The sequence below is a fragment of the Lonchura striata genome, chromosome 2, assembly GCF_050655825.1.
Source record: "Lonchura striata isolate lonStrDom1 chromosome 2, ASM5065582v1, whole genome shotgun sequence".
In the NCBI taxonomy this organism is placed as follows: Eukaryota; Metazoa; Chordata; class Aves; order Passeriformes; family Estrildidae; genus Lonchura; species Lonchura striata.
This window is the reverse complement of record NC_140704.1, coordinates 15,192,499-15,204,531: the sequence shown is the minus strand read 5'-3', so window position 1 is coordinate 15,204,531 and position 12,033 is coordinate 15,192,499.

Here is a 12,033-nt window from a genome sequence, read left to right as displayed (position 1 = left end):
TAAACAGAGTTAATGGTTCTCTCAGGACTCCTTTTTGAGAGCCATAAAACCCCAACACTTAAGAAATAAGAGTTAATACACAATTTAAGAAGTGTTTTTCTAGTTGAGGAAAAGACTGAAGTCTAATACATTATTGGCTGAATCTTAAAACATTTATGATGGTGGGAAGACAGGGCTTTATTATACATTTCATCTTCACTTCTTCATTTATTCTTACAATAAAATCAAATTATCAGTAACAGGCTGATATTTTGGTGTCAAATGGAACTTAAACCACACTCAAAAATGGAAAATCATTCAAGCAATATGTGAACCTTTAGTGATTGAACCTTAACTAAGTAATGAACTACAGGAGGTGCCGCTTGGGCTTTTTATCTTACACCAAGGACTCCTTCTCTCATTTTAAAGTATAAACTACTGGCATAAACAATTATGGGGAAGACTTCATGCCACTGGCAATGCTGGACAGTAGCATTTTCAAAATGAGCTTCCCACAAGTCTTCCTTTCTACTTGGGAGAAAACAGTACAATTAAAGCTATCATACAAAGGAGATGCTGAGGTGTCCAGCTGCAAAAATATGTGCATTGCTGAGACAATTTACTTCAAGACTCCTGTCTCACTTTTTAATGTTGTTAATTGGAAATGACTAGGAAATTTCCAAGTGCAAATTCGGTCTGGATTTCTGGAGACGAACCAAATGAAAGGTGAATTTAGACTAAAAATAGTATAAGCAGCTTACCAGCTTATAACTATAGATGAAAGATTATATTCTGTGTGGGAGTTCTGCAGGGAACTCAAGCAAAAGTGTTCAATGTCACTAACAAGTTTGTCTCTTTCCACTACCAAAAAAAAAAAAAAAAATACTTTAAGACACAAGACCTCAGCAAAGAAAGATGGAAATTCTAACATCTACTGGAGTACCTAATTTTCTTTTAACCCTGTACTGTTTTGCAAGCACTTTCCTAGTTTCTATTCCAAAATATAAAGAAATTCAGACTGTGCTACTTAATAGCATTAAGAGCACCAGTCTGCTCCACTAGTTGGATCTGGATCAAACAGTAGAGATCAAAAAGAACATAAATGTACTTGATGTTCCATCATATCCAGAAATAAACTGCATGCAATAGAAGGACTAAAGTGAGGAAGCATATATGTTGACTATTTTTATTTCCAGTGTTCCTTCACAGTTGCTGGATTAACTCACCCTTCATTCCCTCTTTACTCATTCAGATCTTGACTCTTTTATCCTCTGCTGGCAAATTGAAGGTCTGCCTTGTGGTCAGAGGTCACTGAATTAATCACTTTAAACAAGAGATTTGCTGAGGTTTCAGAATTTCTAGTGTGACCTATTTCTCCTTTCTGTTTTCCAAAGCTTTCCCCCTGTTGTTTGTAAAGGAAAAATCTGTGGAACAAGATCAAGAGTCAGAAAGTGCCAGGAAATGAGTGGTCTTGTGGCCCAACTTACAGGAAAGCGAGTGGCTCATATTCCCAAGCTGGGATAGCTGCCTTGGTTGCTGACATCTTTCTAGTGCAGGATCTGGCTGCTGCAGGAGGAGGAGGTAGCGATGTGGGCGCTGTGGCAAAGCACTGGATGAAAAGTTTCCTCCTAATGTTAAAATTGACATCCACCCATTGATGCAGAGAGAAGAGTTCTACCCAGTTGCATGGTTCAACCAACTGGAAATGCAACCTTCTTAATTTACACCCAATACAGTTTCCAAATTATCATTATAAAAGCATTGGAGTCCTTAAGATATGGTGGTTTTCTCTGTTTGGTATCAATAATCAACTCTGCAGGGAGCAAATCACCAAAATAAAATAAACTCTTGACCCAAACTATTTTGGAGACTTTCGGAAACTTTTTGGAGCTGTGACCAGACAAGATGAATCAAGAGGAATTTGTGCCTGGTCTGCTACAGAAATTAAGCCATGACACACCACTGGTAGAGCAGTGCTGTTGGGAGAGGGGTCTGGTCCCTTCAGTGGGGACACTGCAGCAGCAGTGGCTGTGCACAGGGATGTGTGTGAGATAAACTTCCACCAGGCTCTTCTGGACAGCTTGATGTGTCCTCTTTTGGGCACTGGATGTGTCATTTCCTTAGCTAAGCAGCATCTCTGGGGACAAAACTGCTTTCCTGTACCCATGTACTGTAAACAGCATGCTGAATATTTAGTCTCTACCTTATCTAGAGAACAGGCAAAAAGAAAAGTATAGTATATTTTGGCAGCAATTTATGCCACATGGGCAAGAATATGCCAGTTGTAGGAAAGCCATCCTATTGGTTTTTTCCACTTTCCACTCCAGCTGAATCCAGGTCACCAGTGCAACTGCCAATAGATGTATGCTTGGGCAATGTGGAAGGAGAGTGTTAGCAAGGGTCCTGGGGTGTTGTGGGCAAGAACTGTCCTTGGATGTCCAAAGGCTCTGAGTACCTCATTTATTGACTTGTTCAGTACAGAGGCTTCCCCTTTTGCAGCCATCTTCACTCTTCTAACATAGAGAGGGCCAATTTCCATATGCATTAACATTCCAGGGGCATCACAGGAGCAGCAAATCCTTTGAAGGGTAGAGAAGTTCTTTCTAGTTATTTCCCCTTGGAGCCAATTCCAACGCAAATCTGCATCTGAACAACTGTTCAGTGACTAATGTAAGAATTGTACCTTGACCAGTTGCAATATTGCACTCAGGATTTTTTTTATATTCTGTTTCCACTGGACCAAATAGGATTTAAAGAAATGCTGTAAGATTTAGTGAAATGAGGGTTGTGTTCAGAGCCAGGGCTCAAGCATTTTCCCTTCTTTTATGGTCTAGTAAGATATAAGGAACACACTTTAAAAAATAGAATTTCTCACTCCCATGCACAGGGGAGCCAACGTAAGTGGGAAGAAAAGGTCACTGCCTGCTCAGCCCTTGCCCCATTGCACCATTTCACCTGCTGGCATTGCTCTCAGCCTTTCCACAAGCATTAACAGCCTTTTACTGGATTACTCTACTTTCTATCCCGCTACACCTTTGATCTCCACTACACCTTGAAATATTGCATTTAAAATGTAAAATTAAAAAAAAGAACTAATTCCATTAACTCAAAATAGGTCTCTAATTGACCTCTTAATATGGTGTATTTAACATGACACCATACCATTTTCATATGTAAATGGGATCATTCTTAATAATTCAGTGCTTCTATTTTCATTCTATAGAAGACATCTTCAAGGGAGCTGGGAGAACGTTGTGAATTTCTGTCATTTATCATTCTGCTACAAAAATTAAACTGTGGCTGCCAACATGAAACAGTACATTTTATATCCACCTTCCTATGCTTTTTTCTTTTGGTGCACAACTCCAAAACCTATGTACTTTTCTTATAATAAACATATTGGAAACTTGAATGTGAACATACTTTTTCCTAATCTTTTTAGTAGTAGTAGGAGGGAAGGTGCTGACAAACAGCATTTCCCATCACAGGATTCAGCTCAGACTCACAGCTATTCTGAGGAATAAAATGTACACAGAGCACAATTTGTTAATTTGATTCCATGTTGGGCTCATATGCAGCATCTCCCCGTGCCACCTCCCTCTCCCCAGCCAGCCCATCCCCTCCACCCCCTGGATGACACTTCACTTTTAATCTCTAAACCTGCATGAAAAAACCCTCATCTGGGCTGTCAGCAAAGCCTTTAATGTGCATTCAGTCTTGCATTCATCTGGGATCTGTGTATGGTATTGATTGATGTTTTATTACTGTTTGGTAGATAAAAATATTTAACTTAAGAATAACTCATTTGCGGGAAGGGCTTTATATAGTCATCACAACGTGCTTCTGCTGCTGCTGTGAGTGTAGGAGGCAGGGAAGTTTTCTACCACTTAAGATGTGAAGTCTGACATATTTTAAGTACATGATCAAACTGCAGCTTTAGAAATCACTTTAAACATAAAAAAACTAAAGAAATAAATCCATAGTATTTTGACAATTTCCCTCAGCTAAATGATTCCAATACGCTATTTTTTACTTTTATTATTTCTTTCTGCCTTTGGCAGCACAGGTCTTTTCAACCAGATAGGGTATAATGGACCATGAAAGCAGGATACATCCTCAGAACCCAAATGTCAGCAGCAGTTAAGGTGAACTGCTTCATTCTAAGGTGCAGCGAGTTACCTTGTACTTCACTGGAAACCTCAGCACAATGTGAGAGAGGAGCTGGGAAAGGAGGTGGTTCTTCACCGAGATGGATTGTGAGAGCCCTCAGGCCACTGCTGCCTCCTCATTCTATGAAATAACAGCTTTGTTAGAGAAATACAAGGGAAGGTATCATTGCAAGATTTGCACTATTTCCCCTTCTTACAGACTGTGTATTTTACACAGCTGACAGTGCATTTGTTACAGCCTACCTTCAGATATGTGCCAGCAGGACATACTGGAAATTGTGCATCCAGACCAGAGGATTTCTTAACCATAGGCCTCTGACATCTGCTGCACACTTGTTACACGGCTGGAACATGAACAGAGCTTTTAATTTTGCTCTTTGATTTTTGCATTCCTGTTTTTAAATGCTGTTTGTGTAATTTATGCCTTGCAAGCCCACAGAAGTTTGGTGGAAAGGAACTTCTTTATTTGAACTCTCTGAAGTGCAATATTTCTCTTGGCTTAATTTTTCCCTCCTTCTAAGCTTATGAATTATCATCTGACAAATTGGATCTGTTCTTTTCCAGCAAGTTATTTGAACACATACTTGTAGCTGTTTTTAAGAACAGTACAGCTTTCAGATAACTTCATTGTTATTTTATGTGCCAGATGTGGTTTGTTTTCCACTGTTGGAGAATTAGAAAAATGTTGCTTAACCACAAACATCCATCTATTATTTTACAAATAGAAATTAAAATCTGCAGATAAAGGTAAGTGGATCACGCAGAACCCAACACTGCCTTATTTCACTTGTCTCTTTATGCTGAAATGAGTTCAGGCTTGCAGTCACCTTCCTGCCAAAATACAAGCTCGTAGCTCATCTTCCCTCTGCCTGGGCTTCCCCAGCCATCCTGCTTCTCTGCACTATAGTGACTGCATTTGACTTAACATGCCTATTGACCAGAAGCATCGAAAGAAATCCTTCTTTATTCAAACCTTCAAAGCAAGTTCAGTAAGCCTTTTGGTTATTCTCCACTGACTATGTCACCCATATCAGCAGATTTACTTTTGGTATTTAGAGTTTCATTAAAAGCTAGGATGTGCCCTGAATTCTATCCATATTCTGTGAAGCCTCTTTTTATTTCTTTCTTTTAGGAATTGTTCCAAAGAGGAATAGCTGGTGTTCTCTAACTTTTTATTAAGTACCCTGAATAACACTTCTGGGGACTGTGGGATGAAGGGTTACCCTGGCTCCACAGTGAGATTGTACACTGTGAGACTCTCTCCCTTCAAAGTAGGTTAAATGCAAACAAACACATTTAACTCAGTGGGGATCCAACAGGGCAGCAAACATGTGCATCCAGCCGCGAGCTCTTGGAGGTCTGGGTGACACTGACTTTCTTCAAAGGAAAAGACAGAAACAAAATGATTGTACAAATTCCATGAAAGCTGCCTTTGCAAATGATGACTGGAGAGGCTGAGGGACCAGTTTGGCAAAAACCTCTAACAAATTTACTCCCAAGCTCCACGATAACAGCAACTCATCCTTCTTTGGGAATTGCTTGCCTGTGTGTATCTCTGTGTGCAGCACTTGCCACTGCATGTTCCCTTTGCAGAGCATCCTGGAGGGTAGGAAAAGCTGCCATGGTCCATGCTTCAGCTGAGGACAAGTGGAGGTAGCCCAATGCAACATGCAAAGCCAGACAGTGCATAAATTACAATTACTGATGAGCCAAATCTGCAGAAACCTTCAAAGCAGCGTGCTTGAAACGTTGCTCATATTTTAACATTTTAATTAAGTAGATGTTTTATGTATTCATGCTGGAAGTACTTTATGATCACTGAACTCTGCAGTCTTCTGGACTTCAAACCTCAAAGAGGTAGAAAAGAGAACACCCCACATACAGGAGAAGAAGAGTCTTCTTCAGATGACAAGACTCAATATTTTTCTGGTTTAATTTTATAGATAGAATTGATCAGGCATTGACAGACCAAGTCACTATGACTTCAAAAAGTTTAAATGTGAGCCACTTTGGCATTAGAAAATACTTAGGTACACATGCAGCATTTTCTGTTTTCAAGGTGTCACAGATGTTAATTAACAAATGAATTTTGCTTGCCTTAGCTAGAAATGTCCCCTGTCAGTCTTGGACTTTCCCCCAAAGCCAATAGCAAAGGCCTTTATCATAACTGCTGCAGCAGCACTGGGCACAGATCATGTCTTGACTAAGGGGATATGATGCAATAAAAGCTTTATAGATAATGAAACTGTCTCCCTAAAGCAGTACATCGAGAGGAGACTGGACACTGTTACAGGAAGTTGTGCATTACCCAGCCCATGCTTCCAGCAGGCAGGACCTCACAGGAGGCTCTCTGCCCACCCCAGCACAAACCCAAGCAGCTTCCATGCTGCTCACTGAAAAAATCCCAAAGGGATATCACCACGTGGGCACCTGCCCCTCAGAGGGTCCCTAGCACGGACCTGCAGGGTGGCAGTGGAAAGCCTTGCACGCTGCTGATTTCCATACCCTGAATCTGCTTACCCAGGGATATAGAGGCTTGAAGTGCTTCACAGCCAAGTGCCATAGGTGGTCTTTCCTTGGGGAATACACAGCCTGGAAAATCCATGGGATGGAGCTGCTGTAAAGATGGGTTCTCAAACAAACATGTATTTTAGCTTGTCTGTGCAATGTTTGAATGCAACAGTTCCCAGTTTCTAAACTATGTTTCATTAGTAATTCTGAGGTATCCTCTGGGGACAGCAAAGTACAGGAATCAAGAGCCTCAAATCCCTTTATTTATCAAAGATATTCTTGATGACAATGTAATGAAAGACTAGAAGGAATCAAAATCACAGAATAAGCTGAGCTGGAAGAAACCCAGAGGCTCATCAAAGTCCAACTCCTGGCCTTGCACAACAGGCCTTGCACAACAGCCCCAAGAATGACACCCTGTGCCTGAGAGCACTCTCCAAAAGCTTCTTGAGAACTTCTTGAGCTCTCAGAGGCTTGGTGCTGTGATAACTTCCCTGGGGAGCTGTTCCAATGCACAGCCACCATCTGGGTAAAAGACATTTTTATAATAGCCAACCTAAACCTCCTGTGAAAACTTCAGGCCATTCCCTTGGATCCTGTCACCGGTCACCAGAGAGGAGAGAAGAAAACAGTGTGTTCCTTCTCTTCCCCTCATGAGGAAGTTGTAACTGCAGTGAGGAAGTTGTAACTGCCCCCTGAGTCTCCTCTCCCCAAGGCTGAACAGTGATCTCAACTGCTCCTCACACAGCTTCCCCTCCAGGCCCTTCACCATCTTCGTTGCCCTCCTTCGGATGCTTTCCCACAGCTTTATATCCTTCTTACACTGTGGCACCCAGAACAGTCCCCAGGACTGGAGGTGAGGCTGCCCCAGTGCAGAGCAGAGCAGGACAATCCCTCCCTTGCCTGGCTGTGCCTGATGTCCCCCAGGTTGGCCCTCCTGGCTGCCAGGGCATTGCTGGCTCACCTTTCTCTCAACTAGGACCCCCAGGTTCCTTTCCAAGGAGCTGCTTTCCATCCTCTCATTGCCCAGTCTCTATATCCAGGGTTGCCCCATCTCAGGAACAGAATCCAGCACTTTGCCTTGTGGAGCTTCATGTGGTTATGAGTGCCCAGACCTCTAATCTGTGGAGCTCTGTGTGCAGGGCCTCCCTGCCTGAAAGGGAGTCCACAGCTCCTCCCAGCTTTGTGTCAACTGCAAACTTCCAGTGCTGTCCAAGTCATTTATGAAGATGTTGAAGAGCACTACAAGGATGGAGCCCTGTGGAGCCCCACGAGTGACAGGTCACTGGTCTGATGTCACCCCATTCATCAGATCCCTTGTGCCCCACCCACGAGCCAGTTGCTCACCCACTGCATGATGTGGGGAGCACAAGGACATGGGCATCACATACAAACAAGAGAGGCCTGCCAAGAACGAGGGAGGGCAGAGTCCTTGGCTGTACAAAACTCAAGAGTGAGGCTGGGAGCTGCAGAGGTGCATCCATAGGAAGGTGCATGACAAAGTCAGAGTAGAGGAAAATTATTTCAGTGGGACCAGTTTTGGTAAGAGGATTGGCAGACTCAAGGTGAGGCAGAGAAGAAAGAAGATGGAGAAACAGGTTGTACTAAACTGTATCACAAGGTATCATTCTACAAAAAATTGTTCTGCTTGTGCATTTCTTTATGTCTCCTTTATAATCCTATGCCAGAGTATCATATAGGTAAATCTTATTTTCCCAATTATTCCTCTTGGCTCTGCACCACTATAATTTAAGAGTTCTGCTCTTTTCTCAGCATGAGCTCACTGAGAACAAATTGCTTTTACAGAGGAACTGATGTGTGAGCACATGCTGGGAGGACCTGACAGCTCGTGGGGCAGCTCAGCCACTGGCACAGAACCAGCTCTCAGGGAGCAGGGAGCATGCATGCCACTTCTAATTACATGACTTCTTAATGTCAATATCTCTGGAGGAAAAAAAATGTGCCTTCAACAGGACATTTCCTCCCCTGGTCTCAAAACACTCTCCAGAGGTGGTGGAATCTAGTCACAGTTAGAACTGGACACTGAGAAATTCAGCAATGTCTGTCTTTCCAGATCTGAATCACTGCAAGCTTTTCAGGAATGTTAGATGGGAAGAGGAGGGAATCAAAAGATTGCTGCCCATAGCATCTGCCAACAAACTTGCTTCTTATTTTTACCATCTCACATTTGGGAAAAAAAACTCAAAACATTAACACATCACAATATCTCTTTGTGGAAAGCATTTCTAAGATTCATTTTCATTATTCTGATTCATATCACTGCTGCAGTCATGCTGGTCAATGAGTTCTTTGATTCTGATGCTAACTTCCAGTGTCCCACTAATTGACTCAATAGAGAGAATTAGATTTACTGGTCAGTGTAGTGGAACACTGAATAACCACAAATGTTTCAATCTTTAAAAAAAAAAAAAGCTTTAAGGAGCTGAGGTAAAGCACAGGATTAAAGGAACAAGCTAATAAAATTATTACAGATATGATCTGCATTTTCATTCTGACCAGCACTTTGCAGTCAAACACAACACCTTGTGTGTGGTATATGACAACACTTAATTTTAAAGAAAAGTTCCACTGGGCAGGTAAGCACTACATTGAATTAAAAGGTACCTCTCATTTCCTATAAGATTTAAAATTAATAACCTTGGGAAAATAATTGCCTGACTGCTGAGAAATGATACAGAAAGCAAAGTCATGAAGGCATTATATGCTCTGTGTTTGTATTTAAATGTTCCCTCATTACCCCTGATTACAGCTTGCCACATCAACAAAACACCTGGTCTGGTATTTTTCTTACATTGAAACCCCTTGGCCAGTTGGAATTTTTATCTCAAAAGCAGCTGAAACCTTTGTTTACCATCTCACAGGACATGTTGTTACAGTCTCGTGCTAAAGATCTTTCTTAATGACATGCTTGACGGGACTGAACAGTGCATGTTCACCAGCTTTCACCTTCGCTATTAATAACAGCACAGTTCCTACCTGAAATGTCTTCTGTAATTGTGTAATTACACAGCTCATTTATCCAATTGTTAAGCCAGGAGTCTGATTAAATATTAACAACAGCTTGGTTCTCCTAGTGTCATTAGCTGGAAAGCAACCCTGTAATCTCAGGTAACCCATGATGGTAATTATCCTTCACAGTTCCCCTCAGCTGAAAATCCAGCACAGTCAGAGCAGATGAGGTTGCCCAGCAGAAAACACATCACCCCTCTGTTCCTCCTCACCTCAACACTACCTGAGCCCTGTCCTGTGTTTGTGGACTTCCCATGATTGAAAAACAGCTACAGAGCACCACAGAGGCAGGCACTGGATGGATTTGCTTCTTTAATCCCATGCTGCATGTTGGGAAATTGCAGCCTGACTTCCAAAGTCATTTGTTACTTTAAATCAAAGAAGGGGAAGTTTGATTTGGCAAACCAAACATTTCCATTTCCCATGGAAAACAAGGGGGAAAGCAGAGCATCCCAGTTTGTGACAAGCTGTGAGTGATGCTCTTATATGTGGCCTTGCATCAGAGGGGCACATGCCCAGGGAATATCCCAAATTATAGATGACCTAAAATTAAATGCATAAACCAGGAGCAAACTGCACTTCCAACGCACTCTGCATGGGAGTATCACAACTTTAAAATAAAATGTTGCAGAATAGAGCATCAAAATGCTATAAACAACCCAAAGCAATGGCAAACAGATGTTTAGCTGAGCCCTCTGAGGAGGAGCCCTGCGTGCTGCCCACAGCCCTCACCAAACACCGGGGACCCACCTGAGCTGGGTGGGAGGACGCGAGTGGGCACCCTCTGCCTCTGGGGTGGGGACCATACGGTGGGGACATTTGAAAGGCCCTGAGCAACGGGCATGGGGGATGCACGGCCGTGGGCATTGCTGAAACGGATCCAGAAGATCCAGATTTCCCCAGCTGCTGCGGCAGCGTTAATAGACGACTGCCTGGAGCAGCAGGGCTTTCCCCCCATTAACATCTTATTACGATGAAAGGCGCAGTTTCTACCTCCCAGAGTTATTACTTCCAGGCTGTCTGCAGACTCAGGTGAAGCCGTGCAGCTGGTTCAGGTTTTCAGCCTTGCCGTTGCAGTGGGGAGGACGGGATCATAATTTGTGTGTGAGGAGAGAAAGGCTGGAGGAGGGCTGGGACCGGGGGTCTCGCCACCCATCGCGCTGGGCCAGCAGCGCTGCCCGGCGGGTCCGCGCCAGCCCCGCCGGCTGCCCTGCCCCGGGCGCCCGGCACGGCACGGCCCGGCACGGCACGGCCCGGCACGGCCCGGCACGGCACGGCACGGCACGGCCCGGCACGGCACGGCACGGCCCGGCACGGCACGGCACGGCACGGCCCGGCACGGCACGGCACGGCACGGCCCGGCACGGCACGGCACGGCACGGCACGGCACGGCACGGCCCGGCACGGCACGGCACGGCACGGCACCCGGCACAGCCGCGGGAGGGGAAGGGCCGGGTTTGCCCCCGGGCTGCTCCGGGACCTCTCCGGGCACAGGGCAGGGCTGCAGGCAGCGGGGCACCAGCGGGGCGGCAGCAGCTGGCACTGGAAAAATCCCGGATCCGCTCCGGCTCCCAGCACGGCTCTGCCAGGTGATGAATGTGAAATAAGATTTGCAGGATCAGAGTCAGAAATCAATAAACTCCATCAGCTAGGATCTAGCAGCTGTCTGAAACAACAGGTTACGGCAGCTGATAAATACTTTAAGGTAGAGGAAATGAATTAAAAATAAGACCAAAATATGATCATAAATCATGGTCGCCAGCTGCTAACACTATATGGGGAACAAAACCCAGGAAATAACCACGATCAGGTACATGCCTTAAAACACAGTAGCACAACCTCTCCAAGGATGGATACCTTTATAGGGAGGGCAGGTTATGCTACAAGTGACCAATAACTCCTTAAGTTTTAGCTGCCAGGTTTTTGTGATTCAGAAAGCTGAATTATCAATTCTATATTCTTTCTGAAATCCACTGCAGCAAATCCTCATCCACCTCTCTGCAGTAATCTTTCCCTTATACTTGCACCAATTTTACATAAAGGACTCAGAGAAATACTACAGAACCTCATGACTCTCAGCTTCAGCGGGAAGCACAGAAAATGTTTGGGCTCACCTCACCAGCAGGCATCTTTCAGGTGGGACATGCATTAGGAAATGCTCTTGTCTGAGAAGCATTGGGGAGCCCTCCACGGCCTGTAGGATATCAACTCAGGCTTCCCTCTCCATCATTTTCCTTTACAGCCAAAGCTATTAAAAATGTGTTTTAAGCTAACACATGTTAAATATAGACAAGAAAGACAGAAGACCAATGTGTCTGAGAGGCCTCCATCCTCCAGGGCCAGA